Source organism: Lynx canadensis, chromosome A2, assembly GCF_007474595.2.
Source record: "Lynx canadensis isolate LIC74 chromosome A2, mLynCan4.pri.v2, whole genome shotgun sequence".
Lineage (NCBI taxonomy): Eukaryota > Metazoa > Chordata > Mammalia > Carnivora > Felidae > Lynx > Lynx canadensis.
Genome location: NC_044304.2, coordinates 161,267,450 through 161,285,813, shown reverse-complemented (window position 1 = coordinate 161,285,813; position 18,364 = coordinate 161,267,450). Strand labels below are relative to the sequence as shown.

The following is an 18,364-nucleotide window of genomic DNA, read 5'->3' as shown; positions in this document are numbered from 1 at the left end:
TCTGTTTGCTTTAAAACAAAGAAAAACGGCATCAGATTGAATCACGATTATCTACATGTATGCTTTTCAAGCTGAGGGCTACAATTCATTCACGTGCGGATCACGAGATCAACTTTGTAAATGGCAACCGGAACTTTTTAATAAAGTAAAATAGGAAAAAAGAGCTCACAGAACATAACAAGAAGGTAAGGATTACTCAGTGCATCTTTTATCTCAGTTACGCCTGTGTATGTCCGGGTTTTCTCCATAAAATGTATTTCCTACTGTAGAAACAATTCAAGAAGTGTGGATCAGGGGGTGTCTGGGTGGCTCAGTCGGTTGGGCGTCTGACTTCGGCTCAGGTCACGATCTCACGGTTCGTGGGTTCGAGCCCCGCATCGGGCTCTGCGCTGACAGCTTGGAGCCTGTTTTGGATTCTGTGTCTCCCTCTCTGCCCCTCCCCCACTCATGCTCGGTCTCGCTCAAAAAAAGAAAAAAAAAAAGCGTGGATCGGCGTTACACAGGGCCATGACTTTTTCAAATACTGTAGTTAATACATAAACGTATGTAGACTTCAATTTTCTAGCTTCACGACCCAACCAGCTACGTGGGCTTGCACAAATTCCTCGCCTTGTGTGCCTATAGTTATGTGTCATGGGCAATAAACAATACTGACCTCACAGGGGTGTTGAAAGCAACAGACGAGTTACGTAAATACAATGTTTAGAAGAGCACCCTGCACGTAGGAGACACTTGCTTTTATTTGTAGTAACACTTCCACAAAGGTTATCAGGTGTCCTTGAAATTCCTAACAGTGGTACTTAAATTTAAAATACAACGAAAAACTTCTCAGGGGAGAAACGTCAAAGCGAGCATGTTCATATATATTTTTTTAAGTCAAAATGAGGTAAATTAATGTTGCCTGAAAACGTCTTAATACCCTTGATAACTGATAATACCAAGAGCAGTACTTCCCAAAGATTCCCCTCAAAGTGTATCTGTCATCAAGAAGGTGGAAGCTTTGTATTCTGACGGACCTGGCGATCCAGTTGCTAACAGCTCAAATTTTCTTTGAAATCTCAATCTTTTTAATTTTTTCATGTTTATTTATTTTTGAGAGAGAGAGACAGAGCACGAGTGGGGGAGGGGCAGAGAGAGGGGGAGACACAGAACCTGAAGAAGGCTCCAGGCTGTCAGCACAGAGCCGGACGCGGGGCTCGAACCCACCAACCCACCAACCGTGCGATCATGCCGGAGCCGAAGTTAGACACTTAACCGACTGAGCCACCCAAGTGCCCTGCAACCGACCTCCTTCTCTCTTAAAACTCACCCGAATCTTTCATTCTACCACCAAATATGTCCAACAGGATGCTTTAAAACGCCAGCTTAAAGAACGCTTCTTACCTATCTTGCCAGTTAACGGGTGCGTTGCTGTCCTATTGAAGCCACGAAGGCTGGAAAACCCACAACCGAAGAGTTTTCAGTGCTCAACGGCACCCAAGAGATTCCTCTTCCGTGCTGGCGCCGCAGCAATTTCGGGACCCAGGCTAACAGACAGATACACACAGCGAGTCACGGGGGCCCTGGAGGTGAGCGGGATGCTGGCGGTCCAGGAAACATCCTAAGGCCACAGGGCCGTGCGTGTGCAGACGAGGGCGTGCGTGTGCAGACACGTGCCCTTGGCTGGGGAGGCACCATCACGGGCCGCGTGCAGGGGGCCGGTCTCTCCCTCCCTGGGGAGGTTCACGCACGAGGGCCGCTTCACTGAGAGGTGCTTATTTTACCACAACTGCCTGTCACCCTTCGTTTAAATGAAGTCTCAACTCCTAGTTCCCACGGTGGCGTTCAAGTACTCGCCCAATTTTCTGCATGCGGGGCGAACGGCTTCCCTCTCGTGGGTCAGTGCTAAGTCCTTAACCGGCATCGGCCACAAGGCAGGCTGCCAAAGCTGCCGCATCGCCAGGCGAACGAGACCGTCACCCAGTCCGGGGTTTCTCAAGCCTTTTCATTGCTTCACTCACCGCGGCTACTCAAACAGTCGACCCTGAGTCAAAAATTCTGGTCAGCAACTGCCCTGAGCTAGGTGAACTTTGAAAGACACTTCTCATTTCGCTACAAATTGGTTTAAAAAGGACACAGAGTCCTACCTCAACACTCTAGCTGATGCAGAGTTTTTACATTTTGATTTGAATACATTCTAAAACTGTATTCACCCTACTGAAGACACCAAGAGAAATCAAGAATCACCTTCCTTTAGCTGAAATGTTTCTGGTGCGTGGACAATAGTCTTTATCTATTTTGAGAGAACAACAGAGAAAAAAGAGAGAGGGGGGGGGGGGACTATTCCACGGGGCTGGATCCCACAACTGTGAAATCATGATCTGAGCTGAAATCAAGAGTTGGTCGCTTAACTGACTGAGCCACCCAGGCGCCCCTGGACGAGGGTCTTGATTCCCGGGGTTTCTAGGAGCTTGATTTCGCCTACTGCTCCTGTGGGCCCACCTGTCAGACCTGCACCCCCTTCTGTGTACATGTTCAGTCACTGCCCCGAAAAATACCAGCTTGTTGAGAAAGTCCTTAGTAGCTATTACAATATCAAGTACTTATGTCCTCTGACATTGCAAATACTGGGGAAAAGCTATGTGAGTGATACATAATATACGTGTATTGAACCTGGGCTTTGAGTCAATCAAATGTAATTAGATTATAAATCCAGTCTCTCAATTATCTGAGTAAATCATCTGAGCTCACAGAAAACGTGCCATTTGACGATGACCTTCAGTAACAGAGGGTTTTTTTTTTTTCTTGAAGGCAGGTGAGGGTTGCTTTTTGTTGTTGTTTTTTAATCTTGCTCCCCACGAAGAGTCAGAACAACCTGCCATATGCATAACAAAGGAAAAAATGTGGTAAACCCGTACCATCAGCTACCCCTAAGAGGATTCTGAAACAGATTTACACTTAGTATTTTTACCTTAAAAAAAAAAAAAAAAATGGAACTGCTCCTAATCAAGACAGTTCTAGTTGCAAAAATCTGTAGTGAATTTCTCTCAGGGTACACAACTGGTTTTTGTAGTCACTATGATACTGGTGATTTTTAGGTTGTTTAGAGGCAGAATAAGAAACAGAAAAGTGGCTCTTTTGCACCTCTACAATAATTAAACCCCACACATAAATACGCATAAAGAACATTCTACATATTAAGACTGTGACTGATATTTTAAAATTTTTTAATGTTTTATTTTTGAGAGAGAGAGAGAGAGAAAGAGAGAAACACGAACGAGCGGGGAAGGGACAGAAAGAGACAGAATCTGAAGCAGGCTGCAGGCTCTGAGCTCAGCACAGAACCTGACGGGGGCCTCGAACCAGTGAACCGTGAGATCATGACCTGAGGGGAATTTGGATGCCTAACCAACTGAGCCACCCAGGAGCCCCATGATTTCTATCAACACACTAGTTTTGACTGGGGAAGTACTAATGTCTTCATTGTCAAACTCAAGTCTAACGTGGGAGGCCTCAAAGAAATGTCCGCCAATATTCTTGATTTCACATAATGTACTTCATTAACTTACGTTTTTCTTTCTCAAAGCTTTCAAGCTTATGCATCAAATAGCTTATTTTGAAAACCATCAAGCCATGTTTCCAGTTGAAAATGAGTATTTTTTAAAGAACACCAAAATCACAAAATCCAGATCCCCTCGCGGTTCTGTAAGGGGGGAAAACACATGTATAAAAAAGGACATTTCAGAGGGCCTGAGCTTCACAAACAACTCAATTTTCTAAGATAAAACTTACACATCAACACTTTGTAAAGAAACCAACTTATGCAAGGTATAAATGCAATAACTGTAGAAAGCAGCACATTTTAGGAGCAATTTTTTCCAAACCGGACACAGAGTATGTGTTCACTTAAGTCTATACTAGGCCTTCAATACCTCAAAACCCTCTCCTCCACGTTTAAAAAAAAAAAAAAATCCTTTTTTTAATGTGAAACTGCAGTTCCATTCATTGCTGCCAAGACAGTCATCTGAATGTTTTAAAATTACTTTTCACTACAACTATTACGGGAATCTACTGTCCTACGTACAAACACGCACACTCACCTAATACACCTACCAACAAAGCAACCGGTCGGATGTTTACCTTACACCACACCCAAACGTTCACAAGGAAATTTTAGTGCGCCATGGTTTGTTGGTTACAGTCTGTGAATCCTTCAACCACAGACATTTTCTAAAAATCAGCTCATCATTAGAAAATGTCTACATCATAGGTAAAATCTCAAAGTTAAAAGAACTCCTACGAACCGGTCTGATTTACTGGAATGCCATTAAGTTGTGTTCCAGAAGCATCGGGCCGGCCCGACACGCCCCTGGTGCCCGCCGTCTAGGAGCCCGTCGGGGAGCCGGGAGCGGGGAGGCGGGCGGCCTGCGGCTCTGCGCCCAGCGCCGGGCCACAGGGTTTTTCTGAGCTTCCGGGGAGCAGAGGGGATCGCAAGCGGGAGGACGCTCGAGAACCGCAAGCAGAGCCCAATCCACGAAACCACGGGGACTCCCAGCCGCACTGGGGGCAGGCTGTCGTCGCGGGACACGCGGCTGAGCCTGAACACAGGTGCAGCAGCGCGAGGAGGTCACGAAGCCGGCACCGGGACCAAAAAGGAAGGTGCGAGTACACAGCATTGTGGAGGAAGAACTGGGTAACTGGCTCACGGAATATGGAGTCTCTGCTAGGCGGCTAGCGAGAGAGAAGTTGGGCCCGGGGCAGGGAGCGAGACGGGAGGTCAGTGTGGATGGAGCTCGGCAGAAGCCAGTGAGCCAGCGGTTAGAAGCATCACAACTACCTCCGCGGAAGCAAAACCGGGAAGCCCCACAGCAAAATAAACTGGAACAGAGAATCAAGTCAGGAGAGAGCTCCTGAACGTCCACTAAAAGATACAACTAGAAGAGCAACATATTCTCCGCAGAAGCTAATGTCAAGAGATCTTTCAAGCAAAAAAAAAAAAAAAAAAAAAGGGCGAACTGGCTGAAAACTTTGGGAATCACTGCCTGTTAAATTCCCTCCTTGAAAAGGCCAAAATGCTCCAGAAAACAGACCTGGTTATGCTTCCCAAACTAATCCGGCCTAACACCTCCTGAGAACACTGTTCACACCCTGGAAACCACCGAGCTCGAAATGCAGGAGCACCCATGGGAGAGAGCAGGGAAGAATCCAAGGCCATAAAGTGACACCACTTCTGATTTTCAACGGACTGAAATTTCCAGTCCAGGCAGTTTCAAGTTATAAAGAAAAAAATTTCTGACCTATCTTTGTAGTGAATGCCATAAACCAGTATTTTCCAGGTTTAAAAAGTACTTTTAGCAGGACCCCACCAAGAAAACGTCGGGTGACGCACGCTTTGACTGTGTTGGTGTTCCTCAGCACTGACTATAAATTAATGCTAATCCATGTGCTTAAAAAAATTGTTTTAAGATACTTCCCGTAAGAGCATTTAGGATTCAGACACGGAATAAAGTGAAGCAGAAATTGCTTCTAGACAACTCCACACCTAACCGGATTCGTCAGGATCCCAGGCTCTACGGCACCTCGCACACAGTGCTCCCAAGAACACACGGGCCTCCAGACTCCATTATCGGTGCTTGCCAAAGACACAACAAAAATGAACACGTCGATTTACTGAGATCACTTGCTACTTCAAGGCATGTTGTCACCTATGAGTCTAAAATCAATGTGTTCTACAAAACAAAATACATTCTTTAATATGGTAGAAGGGTTTTCTTCCCTCAAAGGCTGTATTAAGGGTCCACCTTATACAGACACACAGACACACACACCCTGGAAGACATATATCCCCTGGAAGATCTAGATCTCCCTGTGACAAGAGCAACATATACTAACATGTCAAAGGTCCCTCAGTGTGCAACCAAGTATTTCCTAAATGTATTTATTCACAGATCTTCTCTCTCACCCCCGTCACTTACATGTCACAGAACACAGATGGACAATTACGGCTCCAAATGACAACAGTGAAAATGCAGTAAACGTGTAAAGTGGAACACCTTCGTGATAAGAGTGACGCCCCAAAACCCCACAAAAGCAAATGAAGCTTCACAATATCAAGCTGATTGTATGACACGCCTCACCAGAGGAATGCCCCAGCTCACCTACAGACATCAAAAAACAACCCGTATGCGGCAAAGTCACCAACACACAGAACATTTACAAAGTACCACTGAAGGGAAGACTGGGCAAATTGCTCAACAGGCTGAGTATCTACCGCATCACTAAGCCTTCCCCCGACCCTGCCTTTGTGTCTTTTGAGGCCCCTGTTGGTGCTCTTTCTTCACTGTGTCAAATAGGAGACGCTGACCGGGGGACTCTCTGAACACGGGTAAAATGTCCCGGCACTGCGTCCAAGTTCACCACCAACCAGGAAGGTGAAGGAGAGGCTTCCGTCCCAAGTGAGGCACTTCCAAGGAGCAGAAAGCCAAGGGAGTCCAGCTCCAAAGTCACCAACGAGGGTCCAGCCTGGTCTCTGGCGCTGAGTAAATGCTGAGTAAAAAGTGGTGCTACTACACCTAAGATGAACCCACAAGGAAACCTCCTAGATTTTGAATGTTTCACATGGTGGAAGTCAGAAAACACCACTCTGGGACTTCCTCTTCTCCACCCTCCCGCAGGTGGTGAAGCACTCGACTTCTCTCCGGTCCAGCACAACTGGACTCTGGGCCGGAAGGAAGGCAGGCCTCCTTCCATCCAGCAGGGAGGGCAGTTCGGGCTCCGGCCTTTCCCCCACGTCCTGACTTCCGGCTGCTTCTCGGGAACACTTAACTACTTCAGTCACGACACGGTTAACTAACCCCTACATAGTAAAGGCATTTGAGTCCTGGCATTTGGTGCCATGTTTCCTCGATGTACCTCTTTTATCCTAAGTCCAACTGCATTCTTCATTTGTGTCATTTAGAATACACACTCAATTTAAAACTGCACCTATTACTAGGAGTTATGAAGTCAGCAAAAAAGGATAGGAAGCTCACAGCATCACTAAGGAAGCTTCCACACCGAAGACAACCGGTCAGTAATGAATCCAGTGTGAGAATTTACTAAAATCTCAAAATTATGAGTTTCATGAGATTAAGGTGGTTTCAGGGAGAGCATGAACCGTGAGGGGACTTGAAGTAGCTGAAGGATGAAGGTGTGGGGGAAAGAACGGGAAATCGGGCAGCCCTCCCTGCACACACCGAACCGTCAGTGACAGCACGCCGGCGCACAAAGCCAACACCAAGGCCATTTCCACGCAAAACCAAGCAGAACCGCCTCGCTCCAAGGAGACCCACCAGCTCCACTGTTCTTTCTGTGGTAGTTTTTACAAATTAATCCACTGTATTATACATACACGTGCACTGTAGAAAACGGGAGGAAAAAATGAAAACCAGAAAAACTAAACTAAAAATAGTCCATAAATCCACTGCTCAGAGATCATCACTATGACTTCTTGGTTTGTCATCTTTTTATTTAAGGTATGTACTCACATATCACAACCCTAAAATTTTAGACATTACAGATGGTTTTTTTTTTAATTTTTTTTTTTAAACGTTTACTTATTTTTGAGACAGAGAGAGACAGAGCATGAGCGGAGGAGGGTCAGAGAGAGAGGGAGACACAGAATCCGAAACAGGCTCCAGGCTCTGAGCTGTCAGCACAGGGCCCGACGCGGGGCTCAAACTCACGGACCATGAGATCGTGACCTGAGCCGAAGTCGGACGCTTAACTGACTGAGCCACTCAGGCGCCCCTACAAATAGTTTTATAGCATGTTTCTGTCACTTGATGCTCAGTGAATAATCATTAATACAGAATTACAGAAATGCAAAGTTATTTAAAAATGATGAAATAATTGTCCTTAACAGCAAAACACTGAAAACAAACGCTCAAATGATGGTGTTAAATAAGTGTCCTCATGAGAGCATCAATCTATTCATCATTTCCGCTCTTAAATTTTAGAGTGAGTGATTTCAAAGGGCACACATAGTTTGTAAGCTTGTGTCAACAGATTTCTCTCGGAAAAGTCATACTAAATTACTCTTTCTAGTAACGCACGAGTGGGCTCGTTTCTCCATATCCTCACCTGAAGCAGTTTATTTTTTTCTTCTATGCCAAAATTTTTAAGAACAGGATCTCCCTGATTGGCATTTCTAGGAGTACTGCTGGTGGAGCTGAAACTTTCGTGTTTCCTGCTCCTTCTTTTAGAAAGTACTTGTTGGCGCGTTTTTTTTTTTTTTTTCCCCCATGGCAGAGGAAGGTGCCTTCTATATCCTATTGGTTTACAAGTCCTCTTTCTGTAAGGAAAGTTAAATTGCTTGTAAGTTTATAACATCTCTCTGTTTGCCATGTGTCCTTCTGTTTCTGGCATTTTAACGTCCAGAAACTTAATTATTCTGATTTTTTCCTTTACAGGAATTGTTTTCCCTTACAGTTCCTACTTTTGGTAGTGTGCTGGGAGAGGCCTTCGCCATCTTAAGATCATTTGGTTTCTTAAAAAATTTTTCTATCTATTGTTTCTGAAAACATTTTTTGGGAAGACATTAAAAAGCACACGAGTTCACCACCCTAGAATTACAGCCAGTTTGCACTACTTTAAATATTTTCACCAGCGCCTACACACTTCATGCACACAAGATTTTAAATGGCTGCACACATTCATTCTAGGTCTTCCAAAATACTTTCTGACACAGGCCTTTTTAAAAATCACAACTTGTTAGATCTGAACAGTCTTAAAAGGGTTTTATACGTTTTTGCAAGGCCGATGAATCACACCCAATTTAACAGTCCTGAAGTTCCAGAACTGTTCATTTCTTTCTTTTTATTTATTTTTTTGAGAGACGGTGTGCAAAAGGGGAAGGGGCAGAGAGAGGGAGATCAAGGATCTGAAGCAGGCTCTGTGCTGACAGCAGAGAGCCCGATGCAGGACTTGAACTCAGCATGAGTTCATGACCTGACCGAAGTCAGACGCTTGACCAACTGGGCCACCCAGGTGCCCCCTGAACTGTTCACTTCTATCCCATTAGTGCCTAATGACTCTCCTTCTGTGTCCACCAGTTGCTGAAAGACCAAGAAGAATAAGCATTCTTGGCGGTCAAGCAGAGTTCTGCACAATGAATTCGGTTGTCGTGATGGGTTATCAATCTTTAAGGCACTTCCATTCTGATCTCTTCTCTTTCATAGAAAACACTCAGGAAGCAGCTGTCTGCAGTCCTGAGCTCCGGAGTCTCTCCGCCTCGTCCTAGGCTTCACCACCTACTAGGTCTGACCTTCCGTACTCAGAGCCTCAGTTTCTTTAGCTCTATGCTGTAAGGTAGATTAGGCAGCGGTACCCACACTTTATGAAGTCTGGTAAAAATTCCAGGTGGGAGTCTGTTCTTGAACACAGTAGGAGTTAAATGAATGTAGACACAGGCAGGGTGCTAGGTACAGGGGACAGATGGATGGCATACGTTCCCAGCCCTGACGGAGGTCCATCTAGGGGGAGAAACCACCCAGTCCAATCAGAGGGTAAATTGCTGGGACAGGGACCCAGGCCAGGCCTCATGGGATGGCGAAGGGCGGGGAGGAGGAGCGCGGGGGGTCTCCTAGCCCTGGATGGGATGGGACAAGAGGTCAGGGCCTAAGTGGAACCATTTTGAAGGAGGAGTCCGTCAGGTGGCAGAGGGGAAGCTCGAGCAAAAGCAGGGGACAAAAGGCCAGCACGGGGAAACGGCCATAGTGTTGCTGGAGCAGGGAGTGGAAGTCAGTGAGGGGACTCTGCTTACTTGATCCAAGTTGCCCAAAGGAAAAAATTTAAATGACTATCAAACTGAGGTTTCACAAGTCTGTTTTTCACACATGAGTAAGAGTATGCTTTAGAGGACAGTTTTTCAAATGCTGTTAAAAGCTGTGACATTCCCATGGCATCCACACACTTTGAAGGCCTAAAGAAGTCTTAAAATAGTATCAATTAAAAACCATCTTATTTTACAAATAAGGAAATACAGGCCCAGCAAAGTTAAGCTGGAATCAGACCCCAGGTCTTCTCTATCAAGCAAAATGTTCTATGCAAAACGTCCTCGGCAAAAATAAGTGAATAAATAACATACATATGGTGGGAAAATATCTGTGTGAATAAAAAACCTTAACATCATTAGGCATCATAATTCTGTTTAAAGCATGCATTATTAAACGTACGTGTTATAAACAGGGAGCTGAAAGTCCTTGTTAATAAACATAAGGGCCTTCCTTCCAAATTTCATTTACTCTTCATTTAATGTTTGCCCCTGAGTTTTGAAAAACAAAAGACCACTTTACTGACAAAGTACCAGGTAACAGGAAAAAGAGCAAGGTGAACCCAGAATTGGCCCTTAAAAATGGGACACTCTTTTCTCTTGGTACATCTCAATGAGAAGTTCGAAATAAGCCAATGCTCCCCTGAAGACCTCATATTCCAGATTGACTCTACTGCTGAAGATAGAAGGCCAGGGGCTTTGGGAACTATGTGGGGCTGAAACAGCAAAGAAGAAAAACACAAATACATTCCTAAGTTTCTGGGGGCCCTGATTTTTAACTTGAAGAATGGCAAGTAACAGCCCCTCAATTTAAAGTGCCTTCTTTTGGGACACCTGGGTGGCTCAGTCGGTTGAGCATCTGACTTCGGCTTAGGTCATGATCTTGCGGTTTGGGGGGGGGGGGCGCTTCGCATTCTGTGTCTCCCTCTCTCTGCCCCTCCCTTCCTCTCCCTCTGTCTCAGTCTCTCAAAAATGAATATAAAAAAAATTCAAGTACCTTCATTTTAATTTTCCATGCTGAAAGAAAGGCCCACTGTGCCTCCTGGGGATACTAGGAGGGAGTTTCTTAAAACAGAAACAAAAACCAAAAAAACAAACAAAAAAGGGCCTCAAGGAAAGAATGGCCTTTCCGAGAGGTGAGGTCACATAAGACTCCAGTACCTCCGCTGGGCGCACCTCAGCTCTTCAACAGGGAAGGGCCTCAGCTCCCAAGGGATTTCATTTCAAAGGCAAGGCTGCAAATACTTAACCTGGCGGAAAATACTTCAATCTTGTTGCAATCGATCAATTGATAAATAAATAGTTTTTTTAAAACTGTAAAGCTGCACCTTAAAACTAGTTCTGAAGGGGGGAAAAATGCTAATTAAAGTTTTGCCACTTGTTTTCTTAACACTTTCCTGGATTTCCACAAAGAAAACCCGGGCATTTTTCCTTTGGGGCACTGTATCGGATCCTGGGCTAACAGCAATTGTAATGAAATTTGCATTCCTACCAGCACAAGGGCAGTGCTTTCTGCAGCCCCCATCAGAAGTGGCCACAGCCCGGGGATCAGAACTGTTTTGGATTTATTGATTCAAAAAACAACTGAGGTACCCACGGCCGAGGTCTATCCTATCGTGGGGGTGCACAAATAAGGTATATCCCTTGCCTTCAAGGACTTCATAGTCTGAAAAGTGTGAAGGCTGTAATGACAATCAACACTAAGTTACTTACCTCGTGGATACTCAGCAAGAGGCAAAGGAGTCTTAGGGGCTGTTAATTAAGGTGGAAGGAAACTGCAGAATCAGCTGAGGCATTCGTGTGTCCCTTCGGCTTCCTGATGTGGTCTCCCAGACATTAGGACTGGGAGACACCGCTGCAAAGACCTGAGCATGTGGCTCGGAGGGGAGGCATGAGAAATTCAAATACTAGGCTAGCTACCGTGTTTTTCTTTTTTGGCAAAATTGTTTTTAAAAGATGGCGCCAACCACGGAAAAAAAAGCTTAATATTTTCAGAGTAATTCAGCCACCCGTCTCAAACTTAATGAGCACTCTCCAGAAACCCCCCCAAATGGGCATCCTAGGGTTAAAGTTTGTGTGCTTTGGAATTGGAAATGCGATTCCTCTTACCAGGGAAAGCAACAAACAGCACTGCCAAGTAAAAAAAAAAAAAAACAAAAAACAAAACCAAAAAATTCTAATATCCAAGAACCTTTTTAAACAAAATGTCCTATCCGACCCCCCAAATTCCCTGACAAAACTGGTTTTGCTTTTCAAACATTTCCTAGTTTGCTACACAAGCCATAATAAATTCTCCAGGATCTCAGAAAATCAGGTAGGCAACGTGGCCACAAAAAGAAGTTTTAAACTTAAAACTGCACACAGTTTAGGTCCTAAAAACTCAGGGCTTAGGGGCGCCTGGGTGGCGCAGTCGGTTAAGCGTCCGACTTCAGCCAGGTCACGATCTCGCGGTCCGGGAGTTCGAGCCCCGCGTCAGGCTCTGGGCTGACGGCTCAGAGCCTGGAGCCTGTTTCCGATTCTGTGTCTCCCTCTCTCTCTGCCCCTCCCCCGTTCATGCTCTGTCTCTCTCTGTCCGAAAAATAAATAAACGTTGAAAAAAAAAAAAAAAAAAAAATTTTAAAAACTCAGGGCTTAAAGTTAAAAAAGTGAATTTAGTTCCCCTTCTGCCACTCGGAATAAGTGCATTTCAAAAACAGCGTGACCATTTACTCCACTCCTAACTTTGACTGTTTTAATGCCACTTCGGGGAAGGGCAACTACACACAGCACATAAATAACTTAACTGCAATTCCGTATTTGCACACTTACCACTAACGCCAGCTACGAACTAAAAGCAACAACAGCGATCCAATCGGAAAAGAGAATCCCGGTTTTGGCAAAGAGCTCGCTAAAGAGAGAAAACCCTTAACTTTGGGGATCGGTCTCAAGGAATGTTCCTAAAGCAACTCCCTCTCTCTCAGCCGTTCCGTCCAGGGACCCAACGCGGCACAGGTGGCGGAACCAGGCTGCCGGCGACCCCGCCCCACGCCGGCGCCCCGGGTTACCTGCAGGGTCAGCGCGCGCTCCCGCCGGGCGCAGGGCCGGGGGCGCGCCGAGGCCCGGCCCGACTCGCGGGCACCGGGGCGGAGTGGGGGGGGGGCCTCATTCCCGTTCGGCCGCCGCACTCGCATCCCTGCGCCCCTCCCCGGTCCGCTCCCCCGAGAGAACGGGGCAAAGGGGCAACTGTGACCCGATAATAGCGTCCTGCACAGTCGCAACAATGCAGGCGGGGAGCCGGAGAGCCTGCGGGCGGGGAACCGGAAAGCACAGCCCGGCTCCGCGGCTCCTCCTGCGCGCGAGCCCAGTACTTTCCTGAGAGCACGAGTCGGGGGGAAAAGCGCCGCACGGGGGACTAGCGGTCCCGAGGGGTGGGGGGGGGGGGAGAAAGGGCACTAGCCCGGGCGCCCCGCGGGGTCGCCGTACGAAAGGGGCCGAGGGGGGGGCGAGGCGCGCACGCCCGGGCTGCCCCGAGCCGTTCGCTCGCCCGCCCAGCCCCGCAGCCCGAGGCCGGTCGCGGCCAGGAGAGAGGCCGGCGCCACCAGGCCGCCGCCTCGGGTGCGATGAATCGGGTGTTTTTTTTTTTTTCTCCCCCCCCCCCCGCTCCCCCCTCCAGTGCGTAGTCCAGGCCTGGTCGCTCGGAGCCCGCGGCCGCGGCCCGGCCAGGCCCGAGCCGGCCGGGGTGACTCAGGGCCGGGCCCCGCTCGCTTCCCCTCCCACCCCAGCGTCCTCCGCCCACGAGTCCCCGGGCCCGGCCGCCATTCCGCTCCGCTGCGGCTCGGCTCGGCGGCTCAGGCCTCGCCGGGCGCCTGGGCTCGGCCGCCGCGGCCCCAGTCACTGCGACACCGCGGCTCCGGCCCGGGCCTGCGCCGCCGCCGCCGCCTCCCCTCGGCCCCGGCGCCGCCGCCACTCACCCTCATTTCCCTTGGTGCCTAAATGGCTCGGGCGATGTCTCCACCTGGTCGCTGAGCCCGGGCCCCGGTTAAATCCCCGTCCCGCCAAGGTCTGGCTGCGTCCCTCAGCCGCCGGGGCTGCCCCGCCTGGAGCTGCGTGCGACACGGCTCCCGCCTCCTCCTCCTCCTCCTCCTCCCCTGCCCGCCCGCCGGCCCTCCTCCCACCGCCGCCGCCGCCGCCTGCACCACGCAACCTCCGCCCTCTCGCCTTTCGTCCTCGGCTCCCCGCCCTCCCGGCCTCACCGGCTCCGGCTACCGTGGGGGAGAAGCTGGTGGGGGAGGGCCGGAACGCACCGCCATCGGCGTCCGGGGCGGGGGAGCCGGGAAACCGTCGCCGCCATCTCCCCACAAGCCCGAGGCGCGGGAGGGGCCCGGAAACCTCCCGCCCGGCGCGGCCACTGCCCCGGGGTCGCCCCCCGCGCCGGCCGGGGCCCCGCGAGCGGGAGCGTGTTTCTACCTGAAAGCCCGCGGCCCCTTCCCCTGGGCGCCCGCGCCGTCCCCGGCCCCGCGCACCGGCTCCTCCTCCGGATTTTAGAGCCTCCCTCGCCCTCGGGAGCCTCTGAGGACCCGGCTTCCCGCCACTTCGGACCTCGCGAGGAGGGGGTCACCTTTTTTAGGTTGGGGGCACCGGAGCAACCGCCCCAGAACACCCTGGAAGAGAGGGTCTTGCACCTCCGCCCGCCCCGCCGCTGTGCGCGCACACACCGCACAACGCCCCGAACCAGCATGGAAACACCACCGCCACGACACCCGGTTAAGAAGACGCCCCCCCCCCACCCCCCCGCAACATCCCCGACGGGCCGTCGAGCAAGTCCGGGCCGGGCAAGAGGCCCCGAAAACCGGGCACAGGCTTCAGAGAAACGTGTCGTGGGTTCTCGAGCCCCTCTGCCCCCGCAGGCCGTGGCCCGCAGCGCCTGAAAGCCTGCGCTTCTGTGTGTGCGCGTCTCTCTTTAAAATCGTTTCTAAAGGAAAAGCTAGCGAGGCTCCCCTAGGTCAACTCTTTGACCAAGTCTCTTTTGGCAAACGACCGAGCATCACCTTATCGTTAATCTGGGTGGGGGGCCAGTCAGGAACAGAATAAGGATTGACAGGTGGGGATGGGGTGAGGCGACTAAAAAAATAGTTTTCAGGTGTAACCCGGAGTCGTTAATGGCATTCAGTCGGGATTAACTGTCACTTGGGCACTTGAAACACGCTAAACGCTAATTTTTGGAGCACCAAGAGCCCCTGGGCTTCCTCTGCTGAGAGAGGGTGGAGAAAGCATGGACTTGGGCTCAGTGAGGGGCTCCTGCTTCAATATCACGGTTCCCAACATACCAGAGAGCGGGCTGATTCCATGACCAAGAAAGGATTTCCAATGATCCCAGCTGGGCGAAAGATGCGGGCGCATGTCACTTCCCGTTTTGCTTCAAACCAAAACAGGACGGAGATTCTAGGACCCCCTTGGGGTCGAAATCCTAGGCCCCGAGCAAAAGCTGCCCCTCAGAGTCCACAGTTTGTCCTGAGTAACATGGGTTTTTCTTAGAAGTATCGCACTGGTAACGCGTGGCTCCCTCTATTCGAAATGTGGTCTTCTGTCAACATCTAAGTACCTTCAGAAGTACCGCATCCGTAGGGGCGCCTGGGTGGCTCAGTTGGTTAAGTGTGCCACTTCCCCGTTCAGGTCATGATCTCCCGGTTTGTGGGTTCAAGCCCCGCATTGGGCTCTGCTCTCTCAGGGCAGCACCAGCTTGGGATTCACCGTCTCCCTCTCTCTGCCCCTCCCCCCACTTGCACTCTCTCTCAAAATAAATAAGCATTAAAAAATAATAAAATAAGTAGATTACCCTGTCAAAAGAACACTTTGATGTATTTAACAACTTTTTATGGGCCTGCCGTAAGATGGACGCTAAAACTGGGAGGCTTGACCCTGTGGAGGATGGTTTCCACTATACCTATACAGCTTCTTTGATATCATCATTTCTTCCCCTTACCGGAGCCTGTGCTTTCCTCTGACAACGGTCTATCTCATTTCCATCTTCCTAACCTGTGTTCTTCAATGTTAGCATTCGGCATGTTCTCCTTGTCTTTGACCTCCCACCGCTAATATACCAGCCAACTCTCCCTTTACTGTTCGTTTTTCCCATTTTCTACTTTTCTTTGGTGGAAGTATTTCATCCACCTACACCACCCTCTCTACTTCTCCCTGCCTCGGTGCCTGGTGGTTAACTGGCTTGTATCGTTTACTTGCCACCCACCTGCGCTATCATTCTTAGCCGGTTAAACTATTCCATTGGCTTTTATAGCCACTTTACGACCAGGCTGCGTCTACACATCTACTTGAGGCGGGTAACCTTGACTTATACCTAATAGATCAAGGGCGTCTACTCTCTTTCCACTCCAAAAAATCCTTCCTCCAACTTTCTCCCCCATCTCAGCAAAATTGATGGCCGCCTTTCAGATGACACAAAGTTTGGAGGGATGATTGCCTGGCTAGATGTCAGAATCAAACCTCAAAATAGTCTCGGACTAGAACATTAGGTATAAACCAGTGAAATAAAATAGAACTTTACAAATCTAAAGCCATACGATGAAGTTCAAAAAGCCCAAGTTTTCGATTCAGGCGGACCCTGATTTATACCCAAACGACTCTCTTTTCCTCTAGTTAAGCCAACTGTTAAATGGGGATAAAAATACTTACCTCCTAAGGTTGTTGTGAAGGGTAATGCGTTTATAATTCCTGCATGATTCTTGAAACACCAAGTATTGGTTCCCTTTCTTTCCTTGTCTTCCATAAAATGTCTTCCATTTTCTAAGTCACAGGGACCTGAAAACTCAAAATTCTGACCTGTCACCATCCCGGGCACCATCCTAGAGAAATCTTTTGTCTATTTTCGCTCACTCTGTGAGAGCAGGAATTATCATAATCATACCCATCTTCCAGCGAAGAAACTCAGGACTTAGAAAGTAGGCAATTTGCTCCAAATCACTCAGCTTGGTCGATGGCATAACCCGATCCAGTGACTCCCCGGTCCATGTGTATCCACTCTTTCTCTAAGATATTTTCCCACGCTAGAATGTGCCTTCAACCTCATTTTCCTGGTTCTGATCTCTTCTCTCTCCTTCCAGCCTGCGCAGTGACTGGCTGCAGATTGTTCTTTCCCGGCTGATAGCTTTGCCCTCGTATTTTGTCCTTTCAAACTTTTTAATACACACCCTTGCCGCCCTCCGTTGTTCATAGGGTTGCTCTGACCTGGCACTTAAGGTTCACCAGAATCTTGTCCTAACTTACTTTTCCAAATGTATTTCCAGCCACCTCCCAAAAGGAAGTCCTAACTTCATCCAGTCTTGTTGGGCCTATTTGTTGGCCCATAAATACCAGCCTTAAAGCACTATTTCTGAGTGCTTGCTTCCTCCTTGAACAGAAAAATTTCCCTGTTCCTTTCATACGTTTGCAAACCCTGCTCCCATTTTGAGCTCACATCCCCTTCTAGGAACCCTGCTTTGCACCTTCTACCCAGGCTTTTGTGATCTCTTCCTAATGGCCAACTTCTCACAAGTGCCTTTAAACTAGATGATCTGTGCCTTGGGTCATGCAGCATTTCTTAAAGTTCACCAGGCCCCTCAGCATTGTCCCTAAAGAACACTGAAGAATATTCAAACATATATGTTTACTGATCCGATGAAAGGGTACCGCGCCACTGGAGTAGCCATATGAGCTATTATTTCTAAGACATGCGTAAGGAATTAGCCATCCAGTGCAAAGTAAGTTCACTTAATGGGATGGTTCCCCAAACTGCCTTTGCTTCAGAATCACCTGGGGACTTGAATACTGATTTTAGGGCTCCTTCCAGATCGACTGAGTCCAAATTGGGTGGGCAGGGGCAGGGAGGGAATTTGAAACTGCCAGAGTTTGTTTATATCCTGGCTTTACTACTTATGATGTGGGTGACTTTGAGGAGGTTACTTAATCTCTCTGTGCCTCAGTTTCTTCATCTATGAAAAGGCGGTGATAAATGTTCTCATAGGAGGTTGTTGTAAATTACGTACTTAATAAACATAACCGATGATGCTGATGATGACGACAAAGAGAAAAAAGAAAGAATTGCCCAGAGCTAATCTGGTGACTTGAGTTTGGGAACCACTGATCTAACGCTAACGTGTCAAATTGTATGACCTTAAAACTTCTGGTATTAGCATTAGGACATATTACAATAAGTCTTATTTTGAAAGAGCGTATTTTAAGGCGGAGGAGCCTGGTAAACAGTTTTCAATGAAATTCGTTCATTTAATCCAAATCATGAGATGTCTATGATGTGTGATTTTTTTTTTTTTTTTTTGGAAATACCGGTTCCTCTTAGAAAAATAACTACACACGTGCTGTAACTACTATACAGCTTCAACCAGCTCAGTTTTCTTTTTTTTTTTTAAATTTTTTTTTCAATGTTTATTTATTTTTGGGACAGAGAGAGACAGAGCATGAACGGGGGAGGGGCAGAGAGAGAGGGAGACACAGAATCGGAAGCAGGCTCCAGGCTCTGAGCCATCAGCCCAGAGCCTGACGCGGGGCTCGAACTCACGGACCGCGAGATCGTGACCTGGCTGA

The 18,364-nt window shown here is 48.3% G+C and overlaps 1 protein-coding gene across 2 annotated transcripts in view; it reads right to left on the bottom strand.

Annotated features, from left to right (window-relative positions):
* Window positions 1-14,128, bottom strand: part of CUL1 (cullin 1) — a 108,350-nt gene extending 94,222 nt beyond the window's left edge. The window contains exon 1 of one of the 2 annotated variants that reach the window (XM_032592473.1): window positions 14,023-14,128. The gene's annotated coding sequence lies outside the window, so the exon portion shown is untranslated. Of the gene's footprint in view, window positions 1-13,740; window positions 13,897-14,022 lie in introns of those variants that run through there. The other variant, XM_030308686.1, reaches the window with a different exon arrangement.
* Window positions 14,129-18,364: the final 4,236 nt, after the last annotated feature.